Source organism: Rutilus rutilus (genome assembly GCF_951802725.1).
Source record: "Rutilus rutilus genome assembly, chromosome: 2".
NCBI classification, from domain to species: domain Eukaryota; kingdom Metazoa; phylum Chordata; class Actinopteri; order Cypriniformes; family Leuciscidae; genus Rutilus; species Rutilus rutilus.
The window spans coordinates 28245208-28257203 of record NC_140210.1 but is presented as its reverse complement, the minus strand read 5'-3'; the positions used below and the strand labels follow the sequence as shown (position 1 = coordinate 28257203).

At 39.3% G+C, this 11996-nt stretch overlaps 1 long non-coding RNA gene across 1 annotated transcript; it reads right to left on the bottom strand.

The window, feature by feature from the left end:
* Nucleotides 1-6253: 6253 nt before the first annotated feature.
* On the bottom strand, nt 6254-10754 carry LOC311286611. Its single transcript, XR_014626594.1, has 4 exons — nt 10620-10754; nt 8759-8834; nt 8526-8618; nt 6254-6577 (listed from the first exon to the last, which is right to left on the bottom strand). It is a non-coding gene; the product is annotated as an uncharacterized lncRNA (long non-coding RNA).
* Nucleotides 10755-11996: the final 1242 nt, after the last annotated feature.

Sequence of the window (11996 nt, the reverse complement as noted above, 5' to 3'; positions counted from 1 at the left end):
CAGCTACTTTGCAAACCTTTGATGATGATCCACAAAATTATCGAAGCTGGAAATCCTCATTTCGAAATGTTACTAAAGACTTGTCTTTGTCCCCTAAAGAAGAATTAGATCTACTTGTAAAATGGCTTGGACCAAAGTCAAACCAACAAGCGAAAAGAATCAGTGCAGCTCAAATCAATGATGCCTCTGAAGCCCTAAATATGATCTGGCAACGCTTGGAAGAAACCTATGGAGCACCTGAGGTAATTGAACATGCCCTCTTTCAAAAGGTTGAAAACTTCCCTAAGATTACAGCTAGAGACTCAAGTAAACTAAGAGAGCTAGGAGACCTCTTACTGGAACTACAACTAGCTAAAGCAGAGGGTTATTCACCTGGGTTAGCCTTTCTGGATACAGCTCGTGGGGTTAATCCCATAGTGGAAAAGCTTCCTTACTCCCTACAGGAAAGATGGATTTCACATGCATCCAAATACAAGGTAGATTACAATGCCACATTTCCACCATTTTCTACCTTCTCTAACTTTGTACGGGAGCAAGCACGCATAAGAAATGATCCTAGCTTCTCGTTTCTGTCAGCAGCTCAGTCCAAGTTTGACAAACCTGTTAAAAACAGTACTCGCCCTTTGATTTCAGTGAAAAAGACAGAAATAGCACAGAGTAATGAAACAGCAGATGTTAGTGAGGATCCTGACAAACAATGTCCTTTGCATAAGAAGCCGCATCCCCTCAGAAAATGTCGCAGTTTCCGTAGTAAGTCCCTAGAAGAGAGAAAAACTTATCTGAAGGATAACAACATATGCTTCAAGTGTTGTGCATCAACCAAACATCAAGCCAGAAGCTGTCAGATCAAAGTCATCTGCAAAGAATGTGGGAGTGAGAGACACAACACAGTGCTACATCCAGGTCCACCTCCTCCTAACAGCATCACACCGCCGACAGAAGTGAAACAGCATGGCGGGGAGCCTGAGCTCAGCACACCATCAGTCTCAGCTACAGCAATGTGCACAAAGGTATGTGGCGAACAGCGCGGCTCAAGATCTTGTGCTAAAATATGCCTAGCCAAAGTGTATCCATTAGGTCAGAGGAACAAGGCAATAAACCTGTATGCTGTTATGGATGAGCAAAGTAATCAGTCTCTTGCCCGCTCTGACTTTTTTGACCTCTTCAGTGTTAAAGGAGACACAGAGGTGTATACTTTAAAGACATGTTCAGGTATCATGGAACTGAGAGGAAGAAAAGCTAAAGACTTTGTTGTCAAGTCTATGGATGGGCACATAAAGGTGCCACTGCCTGCGATGCTAGAATGTGACATGATCCCAGAGGATCGCTCGGAGATCCCCTCGCCTGAAGTTGCCCAACTCCACCCACACTTAAAGGCAATCGCACACAAGATACATCCCATAGACTCAAAAGCACAAATACTGTTGCTTTTAGGTAGAGACATCCTGAGTTTGCACAAAGTGAGACAGCAGTGCAACGGTCCCCATAATGCACCATTCGCCCAGCGCTTAGACCTCGGATGGGTTATTGTGGGAGATGTCTGTTTGAGTGGCGCACACAAACCAAGGTCTGTCGCAACGTACAAAACTAACACATTGCTCAACGGCCGTCCATCATACTTCAGTCCATGTACCAATGTCCTGCAAATAAAAGACAAATCTGTAAGTCAAACAAAAGACATTCAAATCTGCACAGATACTTACCAAGCAACACAAACAGACAGTCTCGGGGACACTGTCTTCATCAGGAGGGAGGATGATGAAAAGTTGGCACCTTCAAAACAGGATAGGCAATTTCTTACAATAATGCAGAGCGAAATGTATCAGGATGAGACAAACAGCTGGGTTTCACCTCTTCCCTTTGTTACACCCAGACAACGTCTACCAAATAACCGACACCAGGCTTTAAATAGGCTCAACACACTAAAACGAAGCCTCGACAGAAAAACTGAGATGAGAGAGCACTTTGTACAGTTCATGCAGAGAGTCATAGACAACAGGCAGGCAGAAGTCGCACCCCCTTTACAGCTGAATGAGGAGTGTTGGTATCTCCCCATGTTTGGGGTGTACCATCCGCAGAAACCCAAGCAAATCCGTGTAGTTTTTGACTCGAGCGCCAAACATGAGGGCGTAGCGCTCAACGATGTCCTCTTAAGCGGCCCAGATCTAAACAACGCTTTGCTTGGGGTTCTAATCAGATTTCGCCGAGAGCCCATCGCAATAACAGCAGATGTAGAACAAATGTTCTACTGTTTCACAGTAAGGGAGGACCATCGCAATTTCCTACGATTTCTCTGGTTTAAAGACAACGACATCAGAAAAGAGATTATCGAGTATCGCATGAAAGTCCATGTTTTTGGAAACCGTCCGTCTCCCTCTGTTGCTATCTATGGGCTCCGCAAGGCAGCTGAAGCTGGTTCGAAAGAATATGGCTAGGACGCAGAGCATTTTGTCACCAGGAACTTTTACGTTGACGACGGTCTCACTTCACTCCCAACTGAATGTGAAGCAATCGCTCTCCTGCAAAAGACACAGAAAATGTTAGCGGAGTCGAATCTGCGCTTACACAAAATTGCCTCAAACAGCAGCAAGGTCATGGAGGCATTCCCAGCAAATGACTTGGCAAAAGACATCAAAAGCCTTGACTTAGATGCTGACCCATTACCTGTGCAAAGAAGTTTAGGCATCAGCTGGAGTCTCGAATCAGATACCTTCACATTTCAAGTCTCTAAAGAACAAAAAACATTCACCAAAAGAGGCGTGCTATCCACTGTTAATAGTTTGTACGACCCCTTAGGCTTTGTTGCGCCTATAACTGTACAGGGAAAAGCACTCATAAGGGAACTAACCTCAGAACCATGCGACTGGGATGACCCCCTATCGCCAGCCAAAGAAAGATTATGGTCTGTATGGAGAGACTCTCTTCTCGAGTTGGAGCAACTACACATTCCCAGACCATACGTACCGTTGTCTCTTTCCTCAACGCAACACAGAGAGCTTTGTGTCTTCAGTGATGCCTCCTCCACAGCAATAGCAACTGTTGCCTACTTGCGAGTTGTCAATGAGCAGGGACAGCACCTCACCGGATTTGTCATGGGCAAAGCTAAATTAGCACCAAAACCAGCTCACACAATTCCACGAATGGAGCTATGCGCCGCTGTCCTTGCTACATAAATGGCAGAGCTTATATGCCAAGAAATAGACCTGGAGCTTCATGCTGTAAAGTACTACACTGATAGTAAGATTGTACTAGGTTACATCTACAATACCTCAAGAAGATTTTATGTCTATGTATCGAACAGAGTTTCTAGAATCAGAAAATCTTCAGTACCAACACAGTGGCATCATGTCTCATCAGAAAACAACTCCGCAGACGTTGCTACTCGCCCAATAGCAACACTTCTATTGCCGCAAACATACTGGTTCACTGGACCCCCATTCTTGTCGAAGGAGCTGCCCCAGTGTTCATCTACAGCTGATGCAAATGAGTTTGAGCTAATAGAACCAGAGCATGATTCAGAGATTCGACCAGAAGTGAATGTCTACGCAACTAAAGCCAGCGTCGAACCCCTCAGACCACATCGGTTCGAACGATTCTCAACGTGGAAACATCTCATACGAGGTATGGCAAAACTCATTACTCTAGCTAGAAACAAGTCCAAAGCCTCAGATCAAAACTCAACAAATCCCCAAACTCAAGCTAAGCTTACAGTCATCTCAAGCGTCCAACAATGGGCATTCAAAGAGGACATCAAGAAACTGCATAACGGGGAACGAATCCCCAAAACAAGTCCCTTGTGGACTCTAAACCCCTTCATAGACGCAGATGGGCTGTTAAGGGTGGGGGGTCGGACGTCTCTAGCCAACCTTCCATATGACGAAAAGCACCCGCTGGTACTCCCTAAAAAACATCATGTGTCAACCCTGCTTGTGAGACATTATCACCAAGGCGTCGCTCACCAAGGTCGTCACCTCACTGAGGGAGCATTACGATCCGCTGGTGTTTGGATAATCGGAGGCAGGAAACTAGTCTCAAGTGTAATCTATCAGTGTGTCACTTGTCGCAGGCTTAGAGGAAAACCTGTTGAACAAAAAATGGCCAACCTCCCAGAAGATCGACTCACCATGGAGCCCCCATTCACTAGGGTCGGCTTAGATGTTTTTGGGCCCTGGAGTGTAGTCACTCGCAAGACTAGGGGTGGGGCCGCAGAAAGCAAACGCTGGGCAGTTTTATTTAGTTGCTTAGGGACTCGTGCAGTTCACATAGAAGTAATTGAATCTATGTCCACCTCATGCTTTATTAATGCACTGAGAAGGTTTTTCGCAGTTAGAGGACCTTCCAAAGTTCTTAGATCCGATCGCGGCACCAACTTTATTGGAGCCTGTAAGGAGCTAAAAATCAGTACAGATCATCCGGAGATCCAAGACTACCTCAGCAACGAAGGCTGCACATGGACATTCAACACGCCTCACTCATCACATATGGGCGGCTCATGGGAAAGAATGATTGGCATCGCTCGCCGCATTCTAGATGCCATGTTACTGTAGTCAGGTCCAACTCGCCTTACCCATGAGGTCCTCACAACACTAATGGCAGAAGTCATGGCAATCATTAATGCTCATCCACTGGTTCCTATAAGTACTGATTCAGATTCACCAACTATTTTGACTCCTTCTATGCTTCTAACTCCAAAGGCAGGAGCTGCTCCTGCTCCTGAAGGGTCATTTGACATAAAAGACATGTACAAAAAACAATGGCAACATGTTCAAGGTCTTGCAGACACCTTTTGGAAGCGCTGGAGACAAGAATATCTGTCAGTACTTCAGCCAAGGAGGAAATGGACTCATGACAAAGATAACATTCAAGTGGGGGACGTAGTCTTGTTGAAAGACGATCTAATTAAACGTAATGAATGGCCCATAGGACTCATTACTAAATGCATCCCTAGTGAGGACAAGAGGATCAGAAAAGTGGAAGTCAAAGTTGTTAAGCAAGGGACTTCTCGTGTTTACTTGCGCCCAGTGACTCAACTTATTCTCCTGCTCCCCCAAAGTACCCACTGAGCACAGACACGTCCAAACGACGTCATTACAACGTCTTTGTCGAACGTTCAGAAGACGTCCACTGAGTAGCCAGAATGAAAGTTTTTATGACGTCTTTTTTAGACGTCTTTTTGACGTTCAATGTTGACGTCCAAGTGACATAAAAAGTCAACGTTCAAAAGACGTCCAATGAAGAGTCAGCTTGAACGTCTTTTTTAGACGTCTTTTTGACGTTCACTGTTGACGTCCAACTGACATAAAAAGTGAACGTTCAGAAGACGTCCACTGAGGAGCCAGAATGAAAGTTTTTATGACGTCTTTTTTAGACGTCTTTTTGACGTTCAATGTTGACGTCCAACTGACATAAAAAGTGAACGTTCAGAAGACGTCCGCTGAGGAGCCAGAATGAAAGTTTTTATGACGTCTTTTTTAGACGTCTTTTTGACGTTCAATGTTGACGTCCAAGTGACATAAAAGGTGAACGTTCAAAAGACGTCCAATGAAGAGTCAGCTTGAACGTCTTTATAGACGTCTTTTTGACGTTCACTGTTGACGTCCAACTGACATAAAAAGTGAACGTTCAGAAGACGTCCGCTGAAGAGCCAGAATGAAAGTTTTTATGACGTCTTTTTTTAGACGTCTTTTTGACGTTCACTGTTGACGTCCAACTGACATAAAAAGTGAACGTTCAGAAGACGTCCGCTGAAGAGCCAGAATGAAAGTTTTTGACGTCTTTTTTAAACGTCTTTTTAGCGTTCACTATTGACGTACATAGTGAACGTTCATTAGACATCTCTTTTAAATGTTGATTTTTGATGTCCAAGGAACATCTTTACAATATTGTAAATGAAAGTTTTCACAACGTCATTTCAACGTCACTTACAGACGTCTAAAGAACATTCATACAAAATTTTAAGATGCACAAACGAAATTAGCTTTACTATTAGCTTTATTAAACCATATTTTGGTCATCAAACAGGCTTTTGTTCCAAGGTTGGATGACAACATGGTATTCAATAAAACTCATTCTAGTCATAGTAAAAGCAGTGTGCAGAACTACTGCTTTAAAATTGTAAATAATAAATTAATACCTATCCCTTTGATGCACCTGTCTAAAACATGCAAATACTTTTTAGTAGCCTTATATTTTTGCAATTGGAAATAAGTGACATCTGATTATTGATTAAAAAAAAAGCAAAAATAGTTTGAAATGACAATTTTTTTCCATCTTTAATGAGGTTTTCAGCAAATTATGAACAGGCTGATAAATAAAACAACTCTAATGGTTACACTGAACTGCCAAGTGAACAAAAAACAAATTACTCCAGACCAAGATTGGGGGTGGGTGGTTGGAAAGGGGGAGAGAGACATAAAGTCCCCTAAACTAGAAATAAACACACGCGCCTTACAGTACTCATGTAAAATTCCTCATTATTTCCACCCCTGTATGCCCTCCACGGCACGTTTAAGATGTTCTGCTGCATGATGCTTGATTGTAGCCTCTGTAGCTTCTTTATCCCATTTTATGACTGCAGCTGCAAGAGTTGAACAAAAACAAAAAATCCATAAGTAACATTGCAAGTTAACATACAATATTTTTATACCGGCTCATTGTTTACAAGCGTGGAGGAGGATTGTTCAAATTTATTGTATGTTGAATGACATATTTATGGATTTTTGTCAGTTTATTTAAAATGGTTTGTATTAGTCTTCGCAAGTTCACTTTGTAAACAACGGGGCGGTACTTCTGCCTACGTCCAGCATGAAACTGCATTGATTTGGACTTCAACAATTTGGTTACCGTTGAAGTCCATTGTGTGGAGAAAAATCCTGGAATGTTTTCCTCAAAAACTTAATTTCTTTTCCTCTGAAGAAAGAAAGACATGAATATCTTGGATGGCATTGGGGTGAGTAAATTATCAGGAAATTTTCATTTTGAGGTGAACTAATCCTTGAAGTGGCAATACTACAGTGACCAATGGTGACTGGTGTGGTATATGGCAGCAAACAAATGACTGAAAATGGGTTCTGTAAACTCGCGTCGCTGTATGTTAGGAAGGTGTAAGACTGCAATAGACAGTGGCCTTGGGTGACAAGATATTTAAGATAGCAATCATGAATTGAGAGAGACTGCATATAATAAAATTTCTCAAGCACAGCCCAAATGTAATGCTTTTGGATACTATAACTTCCATTTTAGCAAATACTAGATTACTTGTAGATGAGTTTAGAAAGAGGTAATCCAGTGAAGTATCCAGCTCCAGCGTTATCAGTTCTGCTGTCAGTACTGGAGAAATTGAGAAAATGCACTTACTATTTATTAATGAAATATAGATGTTATCTTGCAAATTCCATCTTTGCCAGCCGTTTCTATACGAGATAATATTAAATCATCTGTCTATGATGCATTTTTGATATTTGCAATGCAGAAGAGAGTTGTTGTAAAATGCAGTCTCTACTGTTGCATTGCGGTTACTTGTTTGATAATAAAAAAGAGCTATTTAAGTAAGGGATAATGTAAAGCAAGGCGGATGTTATAGCGAATACAACCCCGCAGGCTGATGCGGAGGGGTCTTGAATCTGCCTGAAGTGGTTGTATTCGCTATAACAACCGCCTCGCTCTACATTATCCCGCTTATTACATGGCTACCCACCAAATAAATTAATAATTTGACATAAAAAATTTATTTAAAAAGGAGTTTATTCATTTAAAAAGGATTGTATTGCTTCTGCTAAAGAAAATACTCCGTTACGTCTCTACGGTTAGAATCCTGCGTCTATAGCAAACCTGTTTTTCATGGCAACGGTGTGTTATACTTAGCAGATGTGTTATCAAGAAATAACACACCGCTTTCTACATTAGAGTTCAACCAAGCCATGTAATAATGGACAATAATTTCGAGCAAGGGACGCTGTTTCCAACTTCAAGGTGGCTTATGTGTGTGCGCACCGAAACCGACCGCAACTAGACAAGGAAATTATATTTTAGGCTTTGTGTGCGCATTTAACCATCAAATACACAACAAAATATGTCAAAATGACCGGATTGGAGAGTATTCACTTAAACAGTTCATATCTTAAATTGGTGTAAATAGTTTGGAGAAAAGGGGAGATTGGTATTATTTGATCTGCATTCAGTCTAATAAACCTTCTGATGATGGCATCATTAATGTGAATCAAACAAAAGGCAAAGAGAAAATACTCACAGCCCTTGAATGATTAACTTTGTCTTGATGAATTGTCTTAATGCTTACCCTCACTTTTGTCTATCTGAGTGCTTTTAATTTATTAAAATAGAACAATGTAAAAAAAAAAGTAAAAAAAAAAGAAATTAGTTCATTGTGTTTTTAAACTTTATGCATGTAGCATGTGCTTTTCAATTTGCAATTTTTTTAAAAGTTTGTTCAGTAGGTTACCAGTTTAAAAAGTACAATTGGGTATCATTTTATTATAATAATACTAACATAATTTGTGTACCTTTACCTTTCAAAAGTTTTAGTCGTCTCCAGAGGCAGTTTCTGCTTCTTCACCTTCCCCTTCATATTGAATTTTGCCATCAGCCGGTTGGTAAAGAGCCTGAAGAAACAAATTCACCATTTAGAAATTACATGTGTGTGGTAATCTACAGGAACTGTAGCATGGGTGAGAGTGCCAAGAGTGAATTAAAGAAATGGGGGCATGGGACACTGTTGTTTTCTGGAATCGATTAAACAAACCTCTTAGAAGTGACCATTTGCTCTGAGAAAGACCTCCCAGAGTATCTTGAGATTGGCCTTTGAACATTTTCAGAATCTGAAAGACAAAATTTGTCAAATATTACTTTATTGTTCGTAATAGTGGATATAGCTCTTGTAGCAAGTTGTGTGCCCATATAACTCGAGCAACCCCAGTGCAGAGCTCCTGCCTCTGTTGTACTGAGCGGACAGTGTAAAGATATCTAGGCTATATACTTCTGGCAAGGGCTGCACGATTTGGGGAAAATGTCATTGTCATTGGAATTATTGAGGTCAATATTGTGATTGAGATATGCAATCACGATATAATAAACAAATGGTTTCATGAGTCAACTTGCTTGGTTCTCAAGGAAAATGCACACACAGATTATTGATGATAATGCTGAAATGTGTATTTCTCGACTCAAACTAGCAACAACAACTTAATTATTGATAATACCTATAATGATCAATAAGCCATTGATGACTGGATAAAAACTCTTAAAACTTAATTGTAGCTAAGAAGACACACCTAAGAAGACTGCTGACAAGAAATGTATACACACACACAGACACAGTATATTGCTTTTAATTTATTTAGCATATAGTTAACAAAATAATACTAATATAAATGAAAGTCAAAAGCCCACAGTCATACCTGGAAACAAATCCTGTTCAAATAGGATATATGGGCCATTCTACAGAATTGGTTTAAAGTTAAACAAATTTTTATGCAAGCAAATTTTATAATATCCAATGTAAACATTTCTAGTAATTGTGCAGTTAATCATCATATTGTATTTTCAGACAGGTTTGGAATATTTATCCTCTCCCCAAAATTGTGACTAATGAAACACAATAATATGAAAGTCAACAACAATTACAATTTTAACTATTCCAAGTGTAATTTTTCCTTTGTAAAAAGCATAAATTTTATCATACGTATTTCAAAGTTAAGGATTCATTAGTATTGTCTAAAAACATTCATATTTCGTCTCAAGCATATATATTTTATGATACATTAATATAGGGCGTATCCATTTTAATTTGCAGTGTAATAGCATACGTTTAAAACATTGCATTTTATTTAAACAACATATTTCATGAACATATTTCAGCAGATTTTTACTCATCTCAGTATTGCAATATAGTTAAGGAAAAGCTAAACTATAATAGCGTTACGTTCATGTAAAAATAGCATGTTGTAATTGTAGTAAACGAGCATCTGAGCCGTTCATTCACGCATACAAACGCGATTCATATTAGAACAAAGATATTTACGTTTGAATAGCGCGCGCTTTCAGCGGGTGATTAGCAGATAATGAGTTGCCATGAGAACGACTAACGTCTCTCTTTTTATATAGATTACATAAACAGAATATTCTCTTTCGTTTTGAATTAGATAATTAAAAAGTAAACACTTAAATTATTATAAAGATTACTCTTGACAGTGTGTATTTGCTGAGTTTTGCTTACGTTTAGAGACCTGCTCCAGAAAAAAAGTTCATGTAGAAGGAGAGGCAGAAAGCACACAAAAGCATAATGTTTTGTTTCGATTGTAAGTGGACACATAAAAAAGACATTTTACAGTTTATTTTTCCATATTTCAAGTCTGTATGACCATAAATGACGGAGTATTTTAAGTCTATTTTGCTGCTATGTGAAAAAAAAAAAAAAAAAAAAAAAAAAACAGCAGAACGCGCGGGCGCATTTGTCGACTTTTCGGTTAATGTGCCCGCGCAAATTGCCGCAGTTTTAAGAAGTTTTTCAAGGTATTAGGGGGCATGTGTGACTTCCAATTCATCTGATATCATCTCTCAACTGAATAACATATTAAATTAATTTTTTTTTAATGTTTACTTACCTGTTTTAGGGTTTTAGTCCAATTAAGGCAGTGTCTCTCTCCACGTGTCAGCAGCCTCTTTCATCGGCAGGATACTTTTCCTGGTGACTTTGCAGTGTGACGTGCGATTCTTCTTCTTTGATTTTTTAACGGCGGTCGCAAACTGTTTTAGTGCATTACCGCCACCCTCAGGTTATAAATGATCTCTGGCTTACATGCTATGTCATTATACGAAATAAATAAATAAAACAAATGATTTTATCCAGCTTGGTAGCTCTTAGAAACTAAAAATAAATATTACATTATTTTATGGCCTGATGATTTATTTAATATTTCTTTTAAAATCCCTCCCATGCCCTAAATTTTCCTCTTCACTATGCTATCATATTTATTACACATCATAACAATACTCTGCTGATCAGGTACATTGCAATTATTACATAAACCAGTATCATGCTTCCCTATTAGATGCAGAGTTTTGTTTGGTCTAGTGTGCCCTAACTGTAACCTTGCAATGATTTCCCCCTTCGTACCCCAACTTAAGGGTTTATAAACATAGTTCCCCTCCCTTGTTTCCTCTATTCTATTGTTCCTGCCACATTCTCATAACTTCTTTCTTTATTATCGATTTAGCTTCTGATTTTCCTTCTTTGCTGTATATTGAAATATTTTGTGCTAGGGTTAGGGTAACCCTAACCCTAACCCTAACCCTAACCCTAATCTCACACATACGTATTTGCTATATTTGTTCATCAGTACAGGATTCTGTGTCCTCCAATGACATCAGGACATTTTGTGATGAGATATATGTGCTAAATCAACATTGAATTAGGAGTCTTTACAAAAACAAAAATACACATATGATCCCACTCCAACATTTTTTATATAAATCTGTAACATTTTAGGCCCTTTGTGGGCTCAACCCTATTTGGAAGATCCAGAGAATCATGAAGCGTGCTCTGCACCACTTGATAGTGGGTTGTAATTCTACTGAATTGCTTTTAATGCTGGAAATGTGCATGCACTGTGCAAGTTTGAGCACACATTCACATCCAAAATTTCACAGTTTCTATTACTTAATCCATATATCAAATAAATAATTGATTCATTTTAGAATGATTGCATAATATCAACTTATTATGCAATATCATTTGCCATTTTCATAATAATGTGATTATTTTAATTTTTTTATTTACCAGTATTTCGTATGACTATTTGTCAAAAAACTTTTTGCATTTCACAATGACACATTTCAGATTGGTTCAGATACTGAAATAGTCTTCTGTCCAAAAGGAGTCCTGGCTTTCTTGCACATCCATACATATCCACAGTAAGGGTCCCTATTCAGATGTTCGATATTAAACCAAATTTGCACTTCCACAGATGTCCAAAGGGTTC